The 24,759-nt window shown below is 40.7% G+C and overlaps 1 protein-coding gene across 3 annotated transcripts in view; it reads right to left on the bottom strand.

The window, feature by feature from the left end:
• Positions 1 to 24,759, bottom strand: part of ITGA9 (integrin subunit alpha 9) — a 5,160,704-nt gene that overhangs the window by 4,731,670 nt on the left and 404,275 nt on the right. The window lies entirely within an intron of this gene.

Below are 24,759 nucleotides of genomic sequence, written 5' to 3'. Positions count from 1 at the left end.
AGACTCTCAAGTTCACATATTAAACTAATCTCATCAGGGGGCAAAAAAGAACAAGTAAAAAGCATTTCTTCAAAGAAGCTTAAACCTCCCTGTTTAGGAATACAGGAAAACAAATCCTGAACATCTATAGTAAGGAAAATACAATTAGGACACCACAAGTCACTTTTTAGTTGAGCAAGGAAGTCCCAGGAGTCCTTTACCAAATGTAGGAACTGCGTTAAACATACATAACCTTTTTATCAACATATACAGTCAGGTTATGTGTTTTGGAATCTGCAGCTGCTACAATAGGCCTAAAGGGTGGTTTTTCAACATTCTTATGTACTTTCGGTATATCGAAAAAAACAGGAATTTTAGGGTGTAAATTCAAAAGAAAATCATAGTCTTCTTTGGAAACCCTCTGGTCCATAACATATTCATATAGAAAACTATCCACCCTTTAATAAGAAATATGCATTTCATTCCTAGAACATGGTGAGTAATTTTCAACATTGAACAAAATAGCCTGCATAGTATTGGTGTAATCCTCAGTTATACAATATAATGCCTCCACCCTTATCAGGTGTCATGATACGTATACTCTTGTCTTCTCTTACATCCTTTCATAAACTTTTTTCCTTTTTACTTAACTTAGAAAATATTCTTCTTTTCTCTCCCCACATTTTATAAATATCTTCCTTAACAGTTTTTTTAAAGGCAGTTACAAGTGGATGCAATGGGGGATTAAATGTACTACTTTTTCTAAGTGTTTTATTAGAACAATTGGTGGAATTATCACCATCCTTGTCTGAAAACATTTTTAAATTTTATTTTCTCAAACAGAGTTGTATATCCACCAATGTTTCTGCTATATCTGCAATCTGGGTGGGAACAAATTTAAACCCCTTAGAAAACAAGGAAAAAAAATCCTCAGAAACAGTTCTGTCAGTGTAATTATATATATGAAACCCATTTAATGTGTGCTGAATGTTACTAACTTGTTTTACTAAAGCTGGTGTTTCTACCACCTGGGGAAACCCTTGTATTGTTGTGCTGCTTTGCTGTAAGTTTTGTATGCCTCTTGTTTTTGACTGGCTATTCTTTCTGAGCATCTTGGTAATGGAAAATCCTGGTAATCCACCAAATCATCCCCCTCTTCTTCAATAGAATGTTCATCCTCACCAAACAACTCAAAATTCACATTATCCATATTTTCCTCTTCATGTTGTGTTAAAGGTACATAAATATCCTTGCCTTCATAACTAAAAAACAGTTTATCAATGGGGTACACTTTGCATTGCTTATACTGCTTATAATCTCTATCCAACTTTTTCACTTTCTTGTTAAAAATATTATCACATTTCTTTTCAACCCTACTAATAATCTTATAATAAAATCCCTCATATTGTGTAAACAATAAGTCACTAAAAATCATTTCATTTAAATCATCAACTTCCTTCCGGAGCCTTTTCTCCATCTGTTCATAATAAAATATACTCTTGTTAAGTAGTTCAAACCCCCACTTGTCAAACATGGTGGTAAACACATTGATAATTTCAGTATTATAGCGTATCCCAAAAGGGAATTTAAAAACCCTTAACCCCTGCAGCACCACTTTGTTCCTGATGCATTCATTCATATAACAAATCTCCATTTGACACATCTTAAATTTAAATAACTTCTTCTCAAAAGTATAAATCATGTCTTTTAAAGATTTAAATCTAAAGTGACCAGTGTCTTTATTATTGAAGGTCTCTGTTGCTGCTTTGGGGCTACAAAAAGAAAAATGCTTCTTAACCAAAGCGCTGTAGTGTTGTTTAACTTTATTCCCAAATGGACTTTCTTTAGCACTACCAGTCACCTTACTAGCACATAAAGAAGCTGTGTTCGTACCCTGTTGAATATTTTCCTTGCCATTAGAATTATACACTCTATCGGAGCGAACAGTTTTAACAACAGTATCTAAGTTCAAAGCAGTACTACCTGTTGAATGTTTTTCACATTGGCGTGGTGGATTTGGATTGTCATCCGAAATTACCTCAATTTCATTACCAAAATGCACCGCACAGCTGGTTTTTGCAATGCTCCCAAGAGAAAAAGGAGTGGAACCATCTCTTGTCTCGGATATGTTACTGCCTTCACAGGAAAAACGCCGCTCAGGTTCGCCATGATGAACCTGTACTGTCGTGATGACATCACCATGCCTCTTAAAGTGGCAAGACGATGAATTATGGCTGCAAGCTGAATTCTCTTTATCAGAACAAGCATTACCCTTTTTCGGAAAGTTAGTAGCTGTAGAACACCCAGTTTCACAATTCCGTGATTGGGAGAATAAATCAATGAGGCAGGTGAGCTCCCCCTTCAACTAGACCACATCTTTTTTAATGAGTAAAAGTTCAGCTTTTTGCCCAGAGTCGAAAATAGGTGAAAAGTTTAAGGCTTCTGGGGACTCCATGACAACCAGCACCACAAACAGAAACACCAAAACCAAAAAAGTGGTGCAATAGTGCTCAGATAAAAAACTTGAAAACCAAAGAAAGATCACTAATAATGTGAGTCCTCAGATAAAATTTATTGCAGATAAGGTTTAGCGCTTTCGTCAATACCAGTTGACTTCATCAGAACAATAAAAAAATCAAACAGAATAAGTTTAAATACTACATACTTTACAGTGATTGGTTCTCCCTTCACCCAATAATTAAACAATGAATATCCAACTCAATTCATGAATATTAAATACATATTAGTTAAAAACACCACTAAAAACCTGCTCTAATATATTTATATTATACATTTTACAACAACAAAGAGATTTAGTCAAAATTTTCATCATTGCAAAGGCATATTAAACAACCCAAACAAAAACTTTTTTATTTGAAAAAATATTAAATAGTAAACCATTCAAACCTGTCCTGCCTTTTCTTTTAAAATTGGCAGGATGGTCAAATGGTCATTTAAGCCCAGAGGGAAGTTTGCATCTAGTCTTAATTGCCATAATAGTTCTTTTTTATTTAAGACATTAAATTTCACCTGTACACTTTGATTATTGGTGCCCCTTCTCCAGGACTAACTTTATACTGGGTCCTATTTTAGTTGACAAAATAGGTTTATCACCCACTACCTGGAAAACTTCACTGTTGGTTTTAAAAATATTCCACTTTTTACATATTTCTTTCACTTGATGATACAGCGGACCATACTGAATAACACATGCCTGTTGAAAATCAATTTTGTTCTCATTCTCAATAACTGTCATGGTGTTGATTTTATTAAGTCCCTTTTCCAACAATGGTATATACCTTTTACCCCAATCATCCAATACTCCTGTTAGAATAGTGTCAATAAACTCATCACTTTTTTTTTTTTGATTCCTAAAGTTATCATGCTATATTTTATATGACCTTCTAATTATCCCCTTTTTAAAACCATCTTCTGTTCTAGATTCAACTACAAACTCTACCAGAGTAGGTTGTTCATTTAGGCTTTCTCTTTGCCTATACTTTGATATCAATCTCTGAAAGGGAAGTCTGTCTCTATCCTGCAGCCCAAATGTCTTCTTGACCTTTCTACATTCTATTACCTTTGCCTCCCTTGTTACTGTTGCTTGTCTGGTCAGGATAAAACAGACAAACATTAGTGTGTTCAGTTCAAGCAGCTTTATTATACACACACACCAGGAATGAGGCTTTGTAACTTAAACTTAAATAAACTTATAAACAGACTGACTACCATACATGTTAACACTTTGGCTGTTCTCTCAAAATGGCACTGCTGCCTGCACGTGCTCACTATTTATATCCATGTGCTTACATCTGGAAATGCTTCTTAAAGGTACATACACACGCTCCGATTTACATCCTCCCTCTTTAAGACATAGTCCATACACTAAATGACCATATTCAATGTTATGCAATTTACAGAAATCTTCTTTTGACATGGAATTATACAGAATTATTTGATATGCAATCATACAAAATCAGACACACTCAAAACAATTATGTTCAGGCTGCTGTGCATTTTACATTAAGTCTGGAAATACGACCTGATCGTGTAACATAAAAGTCAGAATTGGATCTAGCAATGGGGACTGTCTTCAAGGAATGCTCAACTCTGGGGACAACTGGGACATCAACAGGAAAGGGAATGTATACTGAGACATGTTCTTCAGTACGAACATTGTCAGGGTTGCTCTGAAATCTAGAGTCTGTATCACAGGTATGATGCTGTGATATCATTTCTGATACAGGAAGATTTCTGTGGTTTCTCCTGTATTTTATACCTTCATATTCCACTAAGTAGGATCTCGGCCCAGCACATACATCTCTCATTTGACCAATTCCATCAAAGCCTTTCGCCATTTGCAGCCTCACTGTCTCTCTCTTTTAATGCACAAAGAAATTGGCTTGTTTTATCATGGCTGGACTTCTGAAAACACTTCTTAAAAAGCTGGGCTTTGATTGCTCTGTTGTTTTTAGCATTAGGCACCAACAAACTAGAACTGATAGGCAATGTTATTCTGGTTTGCCTAGATAGAAGTCTCGGAGCAGGTGAGCCAAGTAGGTTGTCACGGGGTACATTTTTTGAGAATAAGTAAATTCAAGAAGATACCAGTATTGTCATGCTTTGACTCTCTAGAAATTGCTTTGCACTCTGTACTGCATATTCAGCAAGGCCGTTTGTCTGTGGGTATTCAGGACTACTAGTAACATGAGTAAAGTCCCACTCTTTTGCAAATCTCTGAAACAATTGACTGGTAAACTGAGAACCACTGTCAGAAATAACTGAGTGTGGACGACCATGGATTGAGAAATGACGTTTCATCTTAGTAATAATAGCATTGGACATTAGGTTAGGTAGCAAATCAATCTCAAACCAGTTCGAATAAGAGTCTACCAACACTAAGTAATGCTGGTTCTTCCACTCAAATATGTCAGTGGCTACTGCTGACCAAGGTAGTTCAGGAAATTGGCTTAGCTGAAGTGTCTCTTTGCAAATGAGGCTTAGTACTGTTGCACACTGAACAAGAAGAAAGCACTTGATCGATGTTTTTCTATACAGAAGGCCAAAATACTAGTCCTCTCACCCTACTTTTGGTAGAATCGGAACCTGGGTGGGCACAATGCAAAATCTGAATGCATTCACATTGTAAGAGATGACTTCTGGACCTTTGAAAATGATACCATCTTCCATCAGCATCTCATCTCTGTACGGAAAGTAAGGTTACACTTGGTGGTACACAGGATTGCTTTGACAGCCATCCTACATTGATGAAGTGGTTGAACCTTTGCAAAATTGGATCAGTCTTTGTATGATCTCTTAGGTCAAGTCTCAAGGTAGAAAAATTACGTACTTCCATGACATCAAAGTCAAAATTATCTGCATCAAGCTGTTCCATGGTATTTCTGGGTGATCTGGATAAGGTATCAGCTAGAGAAAGAAGTTTAGCTTTTTTCAGACCATTTTGAAATTATACTTTTGCAATTTGAGCATCGCTGTTTGTAGTCTTGCTGGAGCTGAATGCATAGGCTTCTTTAAAGGAGAATAGCAACCACAGACTAAACATGTTTATTTCATCATGGTTTGGTGTTTCCTACATTTTAACATGACTCTGGGACTATTTACAGGTTTTAAAATGTTTTAGATGTAATTTCTGAGTCTGACCACATGGGGTCTGGCATCTTGAAGTAATTCTGATTGTTTAGTCTGCCTCTAGGTATCCCATGATGCAGTGCTTGTCTGTAAAACATTACAACATGCAGGCCTCTTTCTTCCTAAAGCTCCTGTCACTGCATTGATTTTACATATATACACTGCTGTCTTTCCGTCAGTTTTAAGTAACATTTCATGACGTTCAATGACTACTTAAAACACAAACAGTGCAAATGCTACAGAACAGACTTTCAAAGTGCTTTTTACTACTGCTTCTTTTTAGAATGGCTAAATTGCATTATTTTGTGAAGCTTGACTTGTACTAGTTTAACTCATCTCCCATTCCCCTTCACACCTAACTTTCCTAGCTGTCAAAGGGTTAAGGGTAAATTGAGCTGTTACCTGCTGTGATTGACATCTGCGGTGGTGGTGCTGTGGTAGCATTGTTGCCTCACAGTAAGACGCTGACCGGTTCGATTCTCAGCTAGAGCGTCTTCTGCGTGGAGACATGCGTGAATGGGCGTACCTTCGTTGAAGGTTGTGCATTAGGGCTGGCAACTCAGCAAGTAAAAATCAACTGCCAATCATTAGCGGATCGGAGTTCCGCTGTGGCAACCCCTAACCAGGAAAAGCCAAAAGACACAACAACCTGCTGTGATTGACAGCATAACAGCAGGAGACTTGACTCGTACAGTTTTCTTGTTCTAGCCTTTTTCTGTATGGGTAGGGGAAGGACCAGGGAGCTGTGACATCACAGCATGGGTTCGTTTCTAGGACAATAGTGGTGATGTCAGTTTGGGGAGGGAATTGGCCAGAAAACTACCTGTATTCATTGGCCTTGATGACATCAATGAATTGGAGACTGCAGCAAGCTTTTCCAGGGTGGGATAAAAGTTTTTTGAAAGTGAAACGGTAGTACAGCAAGGTACTGTTCTAGTGGATAAAAACAGTCTATTTAAAATATTCTAAATCTCAAGAATAGCTGCTTGCTTGGATGGGTCTGGTCGTAAGCCTGTATTGGTAAATAAATGACCTACATAAGTAATTTCTTGTAATCTGAATTTGCATTTCAGTGGATTGAGCTTTAAACTCACTTCACAAGCTCTGTCCAGAGCTTTCCTGAGGTTTCTGTCATGTTCTGCTTCACCATTACCTCCAACCAGTAGATCATCAATTATTATTGCACATGGGAAGCCTGAAAAAAATTGCTCCATTGCAAGCTGAAAGACTTCACTGTTAGAATTTATTCCAAAAGGCATCCTGAGGAATCTGTATCTACTAAATGGGGTAGTGAATGTAGTCAGTAGTGAAGAATTGCCATCAAGCATTATTTGACAAATAAACTCTCTGTATCCAAGAAAGAAAAAACAGTGGCATTTTGGCAAGAGGGTACCAATCTCCTCGACCATATGCATAGGATGATGAGGTCTTTCTCATGCCTTGTTCAAGTCTCTGGGGGTCAATACATATTCTGATTTCATCTGAATTTTTCTTATGAGCAGCTACCATGGAAGACACCCATTCAGTTGATTCAGCGACTGGACAAATCACACCTTGCTGCACCATTTTGTCTAACTGGACCTGCATAGCTATTGGAACTCTTCCTTGCTGGTCTGACCACTGGACTGACCTCTGGGTCTATTTTCATGGAGTACACAAGTGGAAGTTTACCTAACTTGTTATTGAAAACAAGTACACTCTAAGAAAGTAGTATCAGTAAAGCTGGAACTGGGACAGGTGCTTACATGATGGACTTCTTTGGTAAAAGAAAGCAGTAAACTGTCTCGGAGATCTAATAATGACTGCACAGGGCTCTGGACTACTTAAAATTGCAATCTGTAACTGTTCCCAGCTGAATAGAAAGCACTACTGAGTCTTCAGTATAAATCTCTACCTTAATAAACTTCACACATTTGGCCAAATTAAGTTGCTCACCAGCTCTCACTTTAGCAAATGTTTCTGCTGACATTACATTACACTTTCAATCAGTGTCTATTTTGAGCTCTGTGGGTTTGCCATTGATCAGGACAGTGCAAAATCCTTCATTCTTTGCCAAAAAATATACTGTATTAACCTTTTCACCGACCATGGATACATAAAAAGTAGGGTTGCAGCTTTCTACATGATCATCTTGCTTTTGTGAGTGACTTTTCTTAATAACTAAATGAGGCTTGCTTGATTTACAAAACTTTTGAAAATAGTTCCTTTTTTTACACTTGTGGCATTGCTGACCAAATGCTAAGCACTTCTCTCTTTTAGACTCATGACTGGCACCAGAATTACAACAGTTAACAATAAGACTTGACTTGGTTTTGCTGACTCACAATTATACTGTACTGAGCATCCCCTTTCTACTGAGCTAGTCTTGGAATTTGCTAGAAAGCTACGTGTTTTCCCAGATAGGCCTGCAGGGGTTGCAGCTTCCATGTGCTTAGGTCTGTTTCTGCTTGCCACATGTTGCATGCTGTCTATGTATGCTCTAGAAGCTGCTGAAACTGTCACTTTCGTGTTGGTACACGAATAAACAAGTCTTCGTGGGTTCTGTTTAAGCAGCTTTTTTCTATACAAACATCATTCTAGGGGCTTGCAGACTATGACAAAGTAACTTGTATACAAACTAACTACTGCGATCATACATGCTCACTCACTGCCTGCTTCTACAAAATGGCACTAGGGATTGCATGTGTTTGCAATTTTTACATGGATGCACAGCCTCGCATGCTACTTAAAGACATAGCACACATGTTACACTCTGATCTACAGCCTCCCTCTTTGAGAAATGGATCACGCAATTTGTCGTGAAATTATTTAGCATGCAGAAACCACAGATAATTTAAAGACATGCATTATACAATACTAAGTACACATATACACAAAATCAAGTCCATGTTGCTGTGTATTTCACATTAGGCTTAGAAACTCGTCCATATCGTGTGACATAAAATTAGGAATCAGATTTAGCAACTGGGACAATCTGCAAAATGCTTGACCTGTGGAATGTTCAAATTACTCTTTTGTTGTTGTGTCTTTCGGCTTATCCCGGTTAGGGGTCGCCACAGCGGAACTCTGGTCCGCTAATGTTTGGTAGTGGATTTTTACATGCAGAGTTACCAGCCCTGACAAACAACCTTCAACGAAGGCACGCTCATTCACGCATGCCTCCACACAGAAGACGCTCTAGCTGAGAATCGAACGGGACAACGTCTTGCTGTGAGGCGACAATGCTACTGCAGCACCACTACTGCTTCTCTCTGGAACAGAAACAGACTTTTGAACATATTCTGGTACGGAAACAATGTCTGACTCATTCTTTGATTTAGAGTTTGCATCACAGATACAATGTTATGATTGCAATGATGATGATGATTCTGGTACAGAAAGAAGATGTCTGTGATTCCTCCTATAATCCACACACTTGGAGCTTACCGAGTAGGATCTTGGCTCAGGACAGATGCCTGTAATCTGTCCTATTTGATCAAAACCTTTTGTTGTCTGAAATCGTACCATCTCTCCTTCCCTCAATGAACAAAGTAATCTGCTCGAGCTGTCATAACTAGATTTCTGGATATTATGCTTCTTTAACAATTGAGCCTTGATGGTTTTATTGTTCTTAGAGTTGGGCAGTAACAAACTTTATGAAATAGGTAGCATATTTTTAGTTTGTCTGGAAAGTAGTCTGAGCAGGTGAGCCAAGAATATCATCACTAGGTATGTTTCTGAGATTAAGTAAATTCAAGAAAACATCAGTATTGTCACACTTTGACTTTTCACGTAATTGCTTTGCACTCTGTACTACTCGTTCAGCTAGACCATTGGATTGAGGATATTCAGGACTACTAGTGACATGTACAAAGTCCCATTCTCTTGCAAATTTCTGAAACAACTGGCTAGTAAATTGAGTACCATTGTCAGAATAAAGTTTGTGTGGACTACCATGAAATGCTTTAACTTAGTGATAACAGATGTTGAAGTTAAGTTTGGTAGCAGATCAATTTCAAACCAATTTGAGTAAATTTATCAAAACCAAATAGTGTTGATTGTTCCACTCAAAGGTACCAGTTGCTACAATAGACCAAGGGAATTCAGGTATTGGGTTTGGCTGAAACGGTTCTCTTTGCAAATGCACTCTGGTACTATTACATACTGAATAAGAAAAAAGATCTCTATCAATGTCTTTTGATAATGAAGGCCAACATACTAGTTCTCTTGCCCTTCTCTTAGTGGATAATAAACCTGGGTGACCACAATGCAAAATTCAAATATTATTCTTCCTGTAAGGAAGCAGGGACACCAATTTTAGGATCTCTGAAAATAATGCCATCTTCCATCAACAACTGATCTCTGTAAGGAAAATGCAATTGCACCTCAGGTGATACACTATATTGCTTTGATGGCTATCCAACATTGATGTAATGGTTAAGCTTTTGCGAAACTGGATCAGTCGTAGTGTGATCTCTCAACTCAAGTCTAGTGGTGCAAAAATTGGGTCTATATTATATTGTCGACAGCTCACAATGTCGACTCTGAATTGTCCGACACCAAAATGTCGAACTACAAAAATAGCGAACAGCCACATAAACGATTTTTTTCCAATGGAAAGAAATTGGTTGCCCAAACACCAACGGCACACAAACAAATATATTGAAGTCACACCCCCCCCCCAACATGGGGGTCTGTGCCCCCCACACACCCCCTAACTAAATATTGTAACTCCGAGACCAGACTACACTCAGGGAAAGGGCAGATGTCAGAGAACGGCCAACAGATTTCTTTCCGTTAGAAAGAAATCGGTTATTTGGTGTTTCATTATTTTTATAGTTCGACATTTTGGTGTTGAACAATTCAGAGTAGACATTGTGAGCTGTCAACAATATGATATAGACCCCAAAAAGCATGCACCGATATTACATCAAAGTCAAAAGTTTCAGCATCAAAATGTTCTGTTGTACTTCTAGACAATCTGGATAAAGTATCAGCAACTTACCTTTAGTGTAGACCGGTTTGAAATTGTCCCTGTTGCAATTTGAGCATTATTCTTTGTAACCTCACTGGAGTGGAATGCATAGGCTTCTTCAGAATGGTAACTAGAGGCTGATTATCAGTTTCAGTCTGAATTGCTCAACCATAAATATAATCGTGTAACTTGGAACATGCGAAAATTATCTCCAAAAGCTCTTTCTCGATTTCAGCATAATGCATCTCAGTTTGAGTAAGTGTCCTACATGTGTAGGCTACTGGTCTGCCCTCTTGAAGAATAACTTCATCTAGACCAAATTTTGAAGCATCACAGGAAAGAACTGGTTTATTCACATCATAGTACCTTAACATAGGTAGGGTGGCAATGTTCTGTTTAAGGTCATCAAACGCCTTCTGATGGTGTTGCAACCATGCATGTTAGCACTCTCAAAGGTGCTGTCAACTCACTGAAATCTGGTATAAACTTGCCTAAATAATTGACCATGCACAGAAAACACTGTAAACTTTGCACATTATCTGGTGCTGACATCTCTAAAATAGCTGTTTGCTTGGTAGGGTCAGGTCTTAAGCCTTTACTTGTAAACAAATGTCCAACATAGGTCACTTCTGGAAGTCTGAATTTGCACTTCAGAGGACTGAGCTTCAAATTTACTTCATGTGCTCTGTCTAGAACTTTCTTGAGGTTTCTGTCATGCGCTGATTCACCACTGCCTCCAAATAAGAGATTATCTACTATTATGGCACAAGGATATCCTGAAAAAGTTTGTTCCATTGCATGCTTAAATACTTCACTTGCAGAATTTATTCCAAATGGCATCCTTTTAGGCTAACGACCACAAGGACCTTTTTAAACCAGGAAACAAACGAGTATGAGCTATAGAGGTCCAAAAAACCAAGGCTTCATGAACTGTTTGATTAGGTTTAATAAAGTAAGCACACGCTTTCGGAGTGCTCTGTGGCACTCCTCCCTCCGACAAGAAAAACAGAATACAAAAATCACCAATGCTTATATACACATATTATGTTGAATTGCAATGTTCAATTAAAGCAATAACCCCTTAAAAGGGGGGATGATTCAATCTACTGGCACCGAAAACAAACTGAACAAGTTCACCTTAAAAATTAATAGTTAAAAAAGTATGTTAAAATATATGTGTGTGCATATAAATGCATAGTATATAAAAAACTTTAATGCAAAGAATGCAGAAGTCTCTCACCCTTACTCTGGGGGTTTGAGTAAAAGGTAGGCAAGTGAATAGTTTGGTTAAGGGCCACACTGGACACTACTTTAGGCATAAATGTCGGGTTTGTCCTCAGAGAAACCCTATCTGGATGGAAAATGATAAAAGGTTCCACAGCCAAGAGTGCCTGTAGCTCTGAGACTCATCTTGCAGAGGTTATTGCAAGGAGGAGAGCTGTTTTCCAAGATAAAAATTTAATGTCAGCTGTAGCAGCTGGCTCAAAAGGAGGCAGGGTGAGTTTTTTCAAGACATAATTGAGGTCCCATGCAGGTACTGGTGATCTCCTTGGAGGCCTTAAATTTTTGGCACCTCTGAGGTACTGCCTTAGTAAAGTATGAGAAAAAATAGGTGGCTCTGTATTGTAATGAGCTGAAATGGCAGAGGCATGAATCTTAATAGATGAAAAGGATAGGCCTTTGTCCAACATCTCGGTTAAGTATTGCAAAATCTGAGGAATATTTGGTACAATCGTGTCTATTCCTTGTGCCTGGTTCCAAGCACAGAATCTCTTCCATTTTTCAGCATAAGATTTTCTGGTACTAGGTCTCCTGGCCTCCAAAATAACATCCATCACAGCTTGGTTCCTTAGGATTGGGTACCAGTGCTGGCGGGGCCAGTCTGGGGCAATCAGTAGCATTTTTGGCTTCTCTTGTCTGACCTTTAGGAGTACCTTGGGGAGGACAGGCAGTAGAGGAAAGGCATATACTGTTACGTTTTTCCAGCTGAAAGATAGAGCATCCACTTTCCATGCTTGCTTGTGATAAGTCCTTGTGCAGAATGTCTGTAGTTGGCAGTTGTGAGGGGAGGCAAATATATCTATGTGCGGGCATCCCCATTTCCTTGTTATCATGCTGAAGTCTTGCGGATCCAATTTCCACTCATGGGGATCCATGAGGTTTCTGCTTAGTTCATCTGCCAGAGTATTTATCTTTCCTGGCAGGAATTGTCCCTGTATATGTACTTGGTAAGTCAATGCTGTGTCCCACAAAGTCATGGCTAGTCTACAAAGGTGGTAGGAATGTGTGCCTTCCTGCTTGTTTATATACCACATGACTGTAGTATTGTCCGTCTTTATCAGTAGTTGTCCCGGATGAAGTTGATCCTTGAAGGCTGTCAGGGCATTCTGAACAGCTAGCATCTCTTTTTGATTGATATGTAGATGGATTTGGCTTGCGGACCATGTGCCCTGAATACATCTTCCTGCCATGTGGGCCCCCCCAGGCATAATCTGATGCATCTGTTGTTAATGTCTGCCTGGCTGAGGGTAAAGTGAATGGCTGCCCCTTGTTGTAGTGACAGGCCTTTGCCCATCATCAAAACTCCTGTTGCAGGCAGGGAATAAGGGCAATTGTTGTTTCCAGACTGTGGCAATGTTGAGTCCAAACACTTTTTAGATACCATTGAAGTTTCCTCATATGCAGTCTTGCATATGGAATTAGCAGAATGCAGGATTTCCATGAAGCCCAAAGCCTGCATAATTTTTCTTGCAGATAACTGGGCCTTTGTTGCCAACAGTCTGAAATAAGTAGTCAATTGCCTTTGTTTGTCTGGCGTGAGATAGGCCATCTGGGCAGTTGTATTTAAGCTTGCACCCAGGAATATTATCTCTTGAGAGGGTACTAGTTTTGATTGATTTTCATTTACTGTGTACCCTAGGCATGTTAGTAATCTTTTTACAAAAGCCAGATGCTGTAGTAGAATGTCCTTGCTCTCTGCTTGAATGAGGCAGTTGTCCAAGTAAGGATACATTTGTATTCCTCTTTGTCTGCAGAATGCAATTACTATAGCCAGGCATTTTGTGAAGACCCTGGGTGCAGTAGATAAGCCAAAGGGCAGTGCAGAGAATTGGTAGTGCATTGAGCCAGCTATGAATCTGAGGTATCTTCTGCATGACTGTCTGATTGGGACATGCAGGTATGCCTCTTTTAGGTCTAAGGTCAAAAGCCAAGCCTTCTTGCCCAGCATGGGCAGACGCTGCTGCAGCGTCAATATTTTGAATTTTGGAATATCCAGATATGTGTTTAGAATTGATAGGTCCAGTATTGGTCTCCAGGCTTTGTCCTTTTTGGGCACCAAGAACAGTCTCGAGTAAAATCCTTGTCCCTGCTCTTGCCGAATGGCCCTCATGTCCACGAGGGATGAAACTTGCTTTTGTGCCTCTGCCCATTGATTTTTTGGCAGGTCTGGCAAACTGTGTGCCCTTGGCAGGGTATGAAAGTGAAACTTGTAGACTTGTGACACTATGTTTAAGACCCATTTGTCCTGGGTTATTATGTGCCAATTTTGATGAAAAAGTGCTAGTTTTCCCCCTAATGGTGCTGCCATTAGAGAAGTGCTTGACACAGGCAGGGGGAAGTCATTGGGCCTGTTTCCTGTACGGCTGTGATTTGTCTTCTCCGCTTTTGGAGGAAGAAGCACCCCATTGTTTAGACCTGTATGTGCCTTGGGGCTGGGATCTGCCTCTAGCAAATCTGTATCTGCCCCTTTGTGGCCTGTCTGACACTGGAAAGGACCAATTCTTTGTAGGCCAGTGTCTGCTAAATCTTGGAGGCTGCACCTGTAAGAAATCCTTGACTGTTTGCATAGATTTTGCTTTGTCCTCCATTTTCTTGAACACCTCATCTGCTTTAACACTAAACAAAGTATCATGCTGTAATGGAGCATCTAATAATTTTGCTTTAACATGATCAGGCAAATTCTGCTCCTTTAACCAAGCATGCCTCCTGATGACAGAACCCGTAACAGCGGCCCTGCAGGAGCCCTCCAAAGAATCAAAACCACATTGAAAAGTATGTTTTCCAACTTGTTCAGCTGCATGCAATAAATCCTGCATTTCTTTGTTTTCTGCACATTCAGAATTTATCAACATTTTCTGTTTTAGCTGTGACATAATATATTGCTGATACTTAAGCATATGAAACTGACAATTTAAAGCCCTTATAGCCAAGGCTGCAGAAATGTAAATCTTTTTCCCCCATCTGTCCAGTGCTCTAGAATCCCTGTCAGAGGGGGTAGGGTTTTTTGCAGTGGAAGCCTTGACCCCTTTGGGACCCTGAGAGATAATTTCTGGGTCAGCAGTTTTTAAAAAGAAATTTATGTGAATCCGGAACCCTGTAGTATTAGTCTGGCTTAACAGGAGCTGGAGTCAGGAGTCAGACTGGACTTTGAAAAAACATCATCTACAATGTCTAACAGGTGGAATAGCAAGAGGCCTGTGCTGAGGTAGTAAAAGGAAATCTCTGAGCCTTTTCTTAGATTCTGAATAATCTTGGCTCTCCCAGTGGAAATGCTCCCTCATGGTATGCAGAGTTTCCTCAAAAGAGTATTCCTCAGGAGGAGAGGCTGAAGGGATATATTCTTCAGCATCAGAATCCTCATAGGGAGGAAGAGAGTATTCCTGATCAGAAGAGGAATCAGAAGAAATGGAAACCTGATCTGAAGATTCATATTCTGTCTCTTGCCTAGGCCTCTTATCAGAAGGAGGATGGGAACCCCTGATCAAAGTAATTAGGTCTTCGGACATTTTGAGCATCTGTTTTTTAGGCATGGAGGCCTGTCCATGTTGCTGTTGTACTTGTTTCTTTGTCTTTAAAGGTGCTTTAGTCTTTGCCTTTGAAGCTGAAGTCGATTTTACATATAACTGTGTAGGCCTGAAAACACCCTCAGAAGCCGATGCCTGCTCAGCAGCTCCGGACCCATCTGTGGGAATAGTTTTAGAGGTTCCAATACCTTGAGTCTCCAACGGCCTAGCCGGCTCCACGTGGGAGTTGGTAGCGGCCTGGGGCTCTAAAGTAGCGGGCGTCAGGGGCTGCAAAAGCGCCTCACTGAGAACCGGTGAACCGGCAACTGGCTTAGAAGAAGTCTCGTCATCAGTTTTGGACCTCGGATGCTTGTCCTTTTCTTTTTCTTTGCGTTTCTTGTGAATTGCAGTAGTCGGATGGCTATCTGATGGCATCGTGTAATTAAATCTTCTGCCAAAATAGTGAAATGCAAAATTGTGCCGACGCTTAATAGTGCGTTGGTTAAATCTAGCACAGAACCAACAATTAGCAACGTCGTGCTCAGGGCCTAGGCAAGGAATACAATAGGAATGAAAGTCCTTATGAGGTATTTGCTTCCCACAAGAAATACAATTATTAACTTTTTCTGACATTGGTCTGCAGCAAGAAAAAGGTTTCCCCAACGGGGTACTTAGCTTTTAATGAAGACTTCAGATCTGAAATTCGAACACGAAAATCTCAGGAGTCGGCCGACCAGCGCTTGCGAACTGCTTTTGCTTTGGGCACCACGCATCAAGAAAGACTGAAGAAAATGGCATCAGCTGCATCTTTTATACCCCTGGCGCACTGACGTCAGGGAAGAGGTGAGAGCAACAGACGCCGGACCTAGACTTTGGAAATCAGGCCGACTGCGGGTAGCCTGCCAGCAGGATAATCCAATTGTAATGACTGCAACAGTGAAACACGATGAACCTCAGGTAATTCTGATACTGTTTGTTTTGTGGATATGCATAAGGTCCATCAGAGTGGGGTATGACAATGCCCTGTATGCCAGGCATAGATCTCTCCTCAAAAAGGATAGGGCCTTGAGACAGTCTGCATAGGACATATTACTTACACCCTGTATTCTTTTAGTGAGGAACCTCTGTGGAAGTTCCAGTTGTTGGATATGCCTGGTTAGGTACATACCAAAGGGTGCATTGTACTCAATGATAGATCTGATGGATGCCAAATACAGTGGAGCAATGACTTCCTTGGACTTAGATGCCATAACTTTGCTTATAAGTTGCGCAACATAGAATGATTTCCTCACCACCGTAGACATGTGATGATCAAAAGCAAGATTACTATCTGTGTGTGTCCCTATGTCCTTGGCTTCCCAAAGTCTACTATTATGCATTTCTTGGTATTTAGTTTTAGTCCCTTGCTCTGACACCAGTTAATTGTCTGTGTCAGCCCTTCCTGGAGAACATTTGTGTCACTGTGAGATTCAGTGACAGATCCTAATTTGCAATCATCCGCAAATTTAGTCAGCCAGAGATCACGGACATTGGCTTTGACTTCTGAGAATTAAATGCCAAAAAGGAGCAGTCCAAGGACTGATCCCTGAGGGACTCCACTTGTGACTGGCTTCTTTGTAGAAGTGAACTTCCCAATTCTAACTTCCAGGGTCCTGTCTGTGAGCCAGTTGGCTATCCACCGGGTGACACACAGGTTTGTACCTAACCTGTTGTGTTTGTCAACAATGCCTGAGTGAGGTATTGTGTCAAGTGCCTTAGCCAGGTCAAGGTAGGCAGTGCGAATGATTCTGCCCTCATCCATTGCTTTGGTAACCTTCTCAAAGAAGTCCACAAGGTTGAGTAGACATGATCTACCCTTGACGAAACCTAAAGTACAGTTGTGTACACTTACCATAAATGTAGATGTTTGAGTGTATTCACTGTATAGCAGTCATTACATTTGGGTAATCTGTTGGCAGGTTGCCCTCAGTCAGCCTGATTAACAAAGTCTTGGGTCCTGTGTCGGTTGCTGTCCCTTCTTCCATGACATCAGGTCGTCAGGGGTATAAAACATGCAGCCGAAGCAATTACATCAGTTTTTCTTGCCCCAGATGTCAGGTGCCCCCCAAATGGGGAGCAAAATATATATGTATCTAATGTAAATCACAAAAAATATACCTTCAAACAAATATATATGCATGTAATTTAGAACACAAAAAGTTTACCTCCAGCTAAAAGCAAATACACCAAAAAGGCTTTTAAGCATAGTAAAAGAAAGTAGAGGTATAGTAAGAGAAAAACAGGGGGCTGGATGATGGGTAACCAGGACTGCAACAGTGAATACACTTGAACATCTACATTTATGGTAAGTGTACACAACTGTACTATGTTCTTCATGGTTCTTCATGTTTCACTGTTGCAATCATTACATTTGGGTAGAATCCCAAAGCTATGGTTGGGAGGATGGATTTATACAGCATTAGGAGCAGCTATAAAGCCCTGCAGGACCGCAGTGGCAAAGCCAGCTCTGGATTTAGAGAAGAGAGGTAAATGGTAATGCTTGGTGAACGTATCAACTGAGCTCCAGGTTGCAGCTTCTAGAATGTCTCTGGTAGGAACCCCTCTGAGAAAGGCTGCAGAAGTAGATGCAGCCCTGGCGGAATGGGATCTGATCCCCTTGGGGATAGGTTTACCATGGTGCATATAGCAGAAATTAATACAATGGCTTATCCATTTGGAAATAGTCTGCTTTGAAATAGCCTTTCCCTCTGCCCCTGCAGTAAATGCCACCAGTAATTGTTCAGATTTTCTTAGAGATTTTGTCCTGTTTAAGTAGAATCTTAGTCGTCTGTGTACATCCAATGAATGCAGAATCCACTCACCCTTGTTCTGTGGATTTGGGAAGAAAGTTGGAAGATGAATGGTCTGATTAAGGGCCACACTAGATACCACTTTAGCATAAAGGATGGATTAGTCCTGAGAGCCACCCTGTCAGGGTAAAAAATAATGAAAGGCTCCACTGCCATGAGAGCCTGTAATTCTGAAATCCTTCTAGCTGAAGTGACTGCTAAAAGAAAAGCTGTTTTCCAAGAGAGAATTTTTAGGTTCGCAGTAGCAGCTGGCTCAAAAGGAGGTAGAGTGAGTTTTTCCAAAACAAAATTGAGGTCCCATGCAGGAGTTGGTGCTCTCCTGGGAGGTCTTAAATTTTGGCCCCTCTGAGGTACTGCTTTAGCAGAGGATGAAAAAAGAGGGGAGGCTCTGTGTTGTAAGGAGCTGACATAGCAGAGGCATGGATTTTTATGGAAGAAAAAATGGGCCGTTGTGAAGCATCCCAGTTAAGTATTTCAGAATCTGAGGAATATTGGGCAGTGCTGTGCTTATTCATTGTGCTTGGTTCCAGGCACAGAATCTTTTCCATTTTCTAGTGCTAGGCCTTCTAGCCTTCAAAATGACATCCATCACAGATTTGCTGAGAGACACAATAGGTGAAATTAGTTGATTAACCATGCTGCAAGATTCAAAGTTTGGAGCTGAGTGTGCAGAATTTGATCGTTCTGCTGAGACAGTAGGTGAGGTGTCTGAGGCAGGTACCATGGAGGAAGGTGCGACATATTACACGGGAGCAAGTACCAGTGTTGGTGAGGCCAGTTTGGAGCAATCAGAATCATTTTTGGTTTTTCCTGTCTGACTTTTAGTAAGACCTTGGAGAGCAGAGGCATAGGGGGAAAGGCATATACTGATAGGTTTTTCCAGTTGAAGGATACAGCATCCACTTTCCCAACTTTTTTGTGATGAATTCTTGTGCAGAATTTGTCCAACTGATATTTTTAGGGTGAGGCAAAGAGATCTATGTCTGGGCTCCCCCATTTGCATGTCAACATGGTGAAGATTTGTGGATCCAGTTTCCATTCGTGTGGGTCCATAAGATTTCTGCTTAGTTCGTCTGCCAGAGTATTTTGCTTTCCTGGAAGGAATTGAGCTTGTAGATGTATTTGGTAAGACAAGGTCGTGTTCCACAATGCCATGGCTAGTCTGCAAAGGGGGTAGGAATGTGTACCCTCCTGCTTGTTTATGTACCACATGACTGTGGTGTTGTCTGTCTTTATCAGTAGTTGTCCTCTGTCTTTATCAGTAGTTGTCCTGGATGAAGATAGTCCTTGAAGGCTGTCAGAGCATTCTGTACAGCTAGCATCTCTTTCTGATTGATATGTAGGTGCATTTGATTTGGGCTACATTGGCTCTGAATGCATTTCCCTGCCAGATGCGCCCCCAAGCATAGTCTGATGCATCTGTAGTCAGGGTTTGGGCGGCAGGGGGTTGAATGCATGACAGTTCCTTGTTTTGGTGGCAGGCCTCTGCCTACCATGGGAACTCTAGTTGTAGGCAAGGAATGATAGGAATCATTGCTTCCAGGCTGTGGCAATGTTGACTCCATAAGCTTTTTAGGTACCATTAAAGTTTCCTCATATGCAGTCTTGCATATGGAATTAGAGAATGCAGGAGACCCTGAATCCCAAAGGCCTGCAGAATTTGTCTTGCAGATAGCTGGGTTTTTGTGGCCAGCTGTTTGAAGTAAATCAATTGAATTTGTTTTTCTGGCATAAGTTAAGTCATCTGGGCAGTTGTATTCAAGCTTGCACCCAGGAATGTAATTATTTGAGATGATGCCAGTTGTGATTTCGTTTTGTTTATGGTTTAACCCTAGACAAGTTAGAAGCCTTTTTACAAATGCCAGATGTTTTAGAAGAATGTCCTTGCTTTCTGTCTGAATTAGACAATCATCCAGGTATGGATAAATTTGAATATTTCTTTGCCTGAAAAATGCAATTACTGGTGCCAGGCACTTTGTGAAGACCCTGGGCACAGTAGATAAGCCAAAGGGCAGTGCAGAGAACTGGTAATGCAAAAAGCCTGCTTTGAAGTGGAGGTATCTTCTGCAAGATTCCCTGATTAGGATATGCAGGTATGTCTCTTAAGTCTAGAGTTACCAACCAGGCATCCTTGCCTAGTATAGGTAGTAACTGTTGAAGAGTCAGCATCTTGAATTTTGGAATGTCCAGAAATGTATTTAGAATGGATAAGTCCAGGATTGGATCCCATGATTTGTTTTTTCTGGGTACCAGGAAAAGTCTTGAATAAAAACCTTGTCCCTTTTCCTTTTCTGGTACTGGATGAATAGCCCCCATATCCAGAGAACTTGTTTCTGGGCCTCTTACCACTGATTTGGAGGCAGGTCTGGCCATCCATATGGTACTGGCAAAGTGTGGAAATGAAATCTGTATCCCTGGGATACTATATTTAAAACCCATTTGTCCTGGGTAATCAAATGCCAGTTTTGTGCATGAAGTGCGAGTTTTCCCCCCAACTGGGCTGCCAACAGATAAGTGCTTGGAGCTTGCACTGGAAAGTCATTGAGACCGTTTACCATAGGAAGGTGCCTTGTTGCTTCCAGATTTGGAGGTGGAAGCACCCCAATGCTTTGTTCTAAAAGTTCCTTGCAACTGAAACCTGGAGCCTTTGGAATGTCTGGGTTTGACCTGGGCGGCTCTGGTGGGTACTGGAAAGAACCAGTTCTCAGTAGGCCAGTGCCTACTAAACCTGGGTGGCTGCACTTGTAGGAAATCTTTCACAGTTTGCATAGATTTAGCTTTATCTTCTATCTTTTTCAAAACTTCTTCAGCCTCATTACCAAATAGACTGTCCTGTTGTAAAGCAGCATCCAACAATTTTGCTTTAACATGGTCCGGCAGATTTTGCTCTTTGAGCCAAGCATGCCTTCTTATCACAGATCCAGTTACAGCAGCCCTGCAAGAGGCCTCCAAGGAATCAAAACCACATTGCAAAGTATGTTTACCAACTTGTTCAGCTGAATGCAATAAATCCTGCAACTCTTTATTTTCCACACAGTCAGAAATCAACATCATCTTCTGGTTAAGTAAACCCATGACATGCTGTTGATATTTAAGCATATGAAATTGACAGTTTAAGGCCCTGATTGCCAAGGTTGCAGACGTGTAAACCTTCTCACCCCATCTATCCAGCGCTCTGGAGTCTCTATCAAAAGGGGTAGGATTTTTAGCAGTAGATGCCTTAACGCCCTTGGGACTCTGAGAAATGGTTTCAGGGTCAGCAGTAGGGTTTTTAAAAAGAAATTTGTAGGAGTTAGGAATCCTGTAATATCTGTCTGGCTTACTAGAAGCCAGAGGCAGGGAATCAGGAGTCATACTGGACTCTGAGAAGACGTCATCAACAATGTCTAGAACAGGAGTTATAGCCAAAGGCCTATGCTGAGGAAGAAGAAGAAGATTCCTAAGTCTCTTTTTAGATTCTGAGAAATCCTGACTCTCCCAGTTAAAGTGTTCCCTTAAGGTATGCAAGTTTCTCCAAAAGAAAGATCCTCAGGAGGAGAAGCAGAAGGAATGGAATCTTCTGCATCAGAGTCCTCATAAGTGGGAATAGATAATTCCCGATCAGAAGAGGAATCAGAAGTAATAGAAACCTGATCTAAAGATTCATAGTCAGTGCCTTGCCTAGGCCTCTTAGCAGGAGGGGGATGGGTACCCCTGATCAAGGTAATTAAATCCTCAGCCATTTTGATCATTTGTTTTTTTAGGCATTTGGGGCCTGTACACGTGGCCCAAGCATAGTTTTAGACAAAGAAGTATTTTTTGGCCTTAGTTTTGAAGATGGTGTCAGTTTAATATACAAATCTTTAGGCCTGAAAACACCCTCAAAAGCCAATGCTGCTCAGGACCCATCTAAGGTAGAGACATCCGCGGGTTCAATACTTAAAGTATCTTGCGGCATACCGGACTCGGAATGGGTCTAGTTAGAGGCCTGCGAATCAAAAGTAGCGGGTATCAGGGGCTGCAAAAGCGCTTCACTGAGTACCGGCAGACCGGCGACTGGCTTAGGAGAAGCTTCGTCATCGGTTTTGGACCTCAACGGTCTGTCTCTGTCTTTTTCTTTGCGTTTTTAGGTATTCCAGTAGTCGGATTGCTAACCTATGACATTTCTGGATAGTTAAATCTTGATTTTTTTAAACAATCAGACCTGCCATGTCTTAAACCCAGGACCCTGTACACCATACTTAGAGCAATTTACAGCTACATCATCAGAGATGTGCCAAAATATTTAGAAGCAAAAATATACCAACATTTAATAATGTGTTGATTAAATTTAGCACAAAACCGACAGCAAGGCATGTTGTGGTCAGGGCCTAGGCAAGGAATACAGTACAAATGAAAATCCTTGAGGTATTTGCTTCCCATAAGTAATACAATTATTAACTTTTACTGACATTGGTAAGGAGCAAGAAAATGTTTCCCCAACCAATAGGGTACTTAGCTTTTAGTAGAAGACTTTGGTTCTGAAACTCGAAAATGAAACTTTTAGGAGTCGGCCGACCGGCATTTGCAAACTGCTTCTGCTTCAGGCACCGCAAGGCAAGAAAGACTGATGTAATGGCGTCAGCTGCATGTTTTATACCTCTGATGACCTGACGTTATGGAAGAAGGGACAGCAACTGACGCAGGACCCAAGACATTGTTAATCAGGCTGACTGAGGGCAACCTGCCAGCAGATTACTCAAATGTAATGACTCCAATGAAGAACATCTGGGTTGGGTCCAGTGTCTCAAGTTTTACTATATATCTATTGATCATCTCCATGATAATTCTTTCCATGGCTCTACATACAAGTCTAGTGAGACTTATGGGTCTGTAGTTTCCAGTGTCTGTAGATGGCCCACCTTTGTGCACAGGAATGTCTGTTGCCCTTCTCCATTCATCACGCATGAAGCCTATTTGTAGGCTACAGTTAAACAGTAACTCCAGAGGCCCTGATAGGTCACATTTCATGCTCTTTAGAACGGATCCTGGAATACTGTCTGGGCCCACTGTTGCAGTGTTCTTGGTCTTAACAGTGAGCATTAAGGACCTGTTCCCTAGTGATAGTAGGTGGAGTTATATTTGATGATATTTCCTGAGGGAAGGTTGAGGGGGAGAGAGGAGTAAAGTTGGGGCTGAATATATCAGCCAGGAGGTTTGCTATATCTTCTGGCTCAGTATAGGTGGCAAAATTTATAAAGAACTCTGCACACAATTGTGTGTTGCCTTTGAGGTTGCGGACATACCTAAAGAATGCTTTGTAGTTGTCCTTGACCTGGGAGGCCAAACTTACCTCAAATTTGGCTTTAGTAGACTTTATTTATCCTATGAGTTATTTGTTTAGTTTGATGAGAGTGCTTTAATACTTCTGGGTGTTGCACCTCCTAATTTTTGCCACAATTTTCTTTCTGATGTTATACATCCAATTGATTTTGTGATTCCAGGGTGGCTTGTTTTTTAATTAGTTCTGTACTTCTTCCTGATGGATACAGCTGCCTCTATGCAGCTATTAACATGCTTGTACAGAGTTTCTGTGAACAGTTCTGCATAGGCAGAAGTGTTCTCAGGGTTTATAGGGGCTTGAAATTTTGCCAGGTTCTTACTTAATAGCAGGAGGTTATCCTTAGAATAGTTTCTGAATATTCCCAGTTAAGCTGGGGTCCAGGTTTTATTTTTACTTCAAAGGAGACCATTTTATGGTCTGACCTTACTAGGGAAGGTATTACAGTAGGGGCTGTGCAGCACTCTCCCATATTAGTGAGGACCAGATCTAGTATGATTGCACCCCTTGTTGGTGTATTGACTATATGGTCCAGGGAGTTTGTGTTTTCAAAATCCAGGAATCTCTGTGCATGTATGTTTGATGTTGTATAAGATTCCCAGTTAATACTGGGGTAATTAAAGTCACCCATAAATATGGTATTGGGTTGGATGATTAGTGTTTCTAATAAGTTTAAATACACTGTATGGGTTTTCTGGGTCATACAGGGGGACCTATAGCTTGCAAGGAAGTGGTACTGGATTTTACCTACGGTGACTTGAACATTGCATAATTGCCAATCTTCTGAATCCAAGACGCATTTCTTTATGGGTTAATTGATGGGTTCTATATTGATTTAATAAAATAGCCTGAGGCTCATAGCCAACTACTTTTCACTATGTTTACAGCTAATAACTAAATGCATTGGTGTAGAAGCATCTATGTACAATGAATCTGCAGAGAGGTGGCTAAGAAAGGAAGGCCAAATCAGGAATAAGTATCCTACAAACTAGTCTCTTCTTCCACTGGACCTTTAGTTAAAGCAAAAAGACACCAGCAGTTGAATTATCTGCAATATCCCCATGAAGCTTAGGGTAGAAGTGGGCATGGAAGCATTTTAACAACCACTGAGTATCCCTGCTTAGTCAGGAAGACAAGATGAGAATGCTATTCACTGAGATGAGAGGAAGAAATAATGCAGAATTCTAGCATTCATCTGATAACATCTCTGCAGCAACTTATAGTGATCTGGTCCATACCCAGTTC

Source organism: Protopterus annectens, chromosome 3.part0 (genome assembly GCF_019279795.1).
Source record: "Protopterus annectens isolate FY-2018-M chromosome 3.part0, PAN1.0, whole genome shotgun sequence".
Taxonomy (NCBI): Eukaryota; Metazoa; Chordata; order Ceratodontiformes; family Protopteridae; genus Protopterus; species Protopterus annectens.
This window is presented reverse-complemented; position numbering and strand designations above follow the sequence as displayed.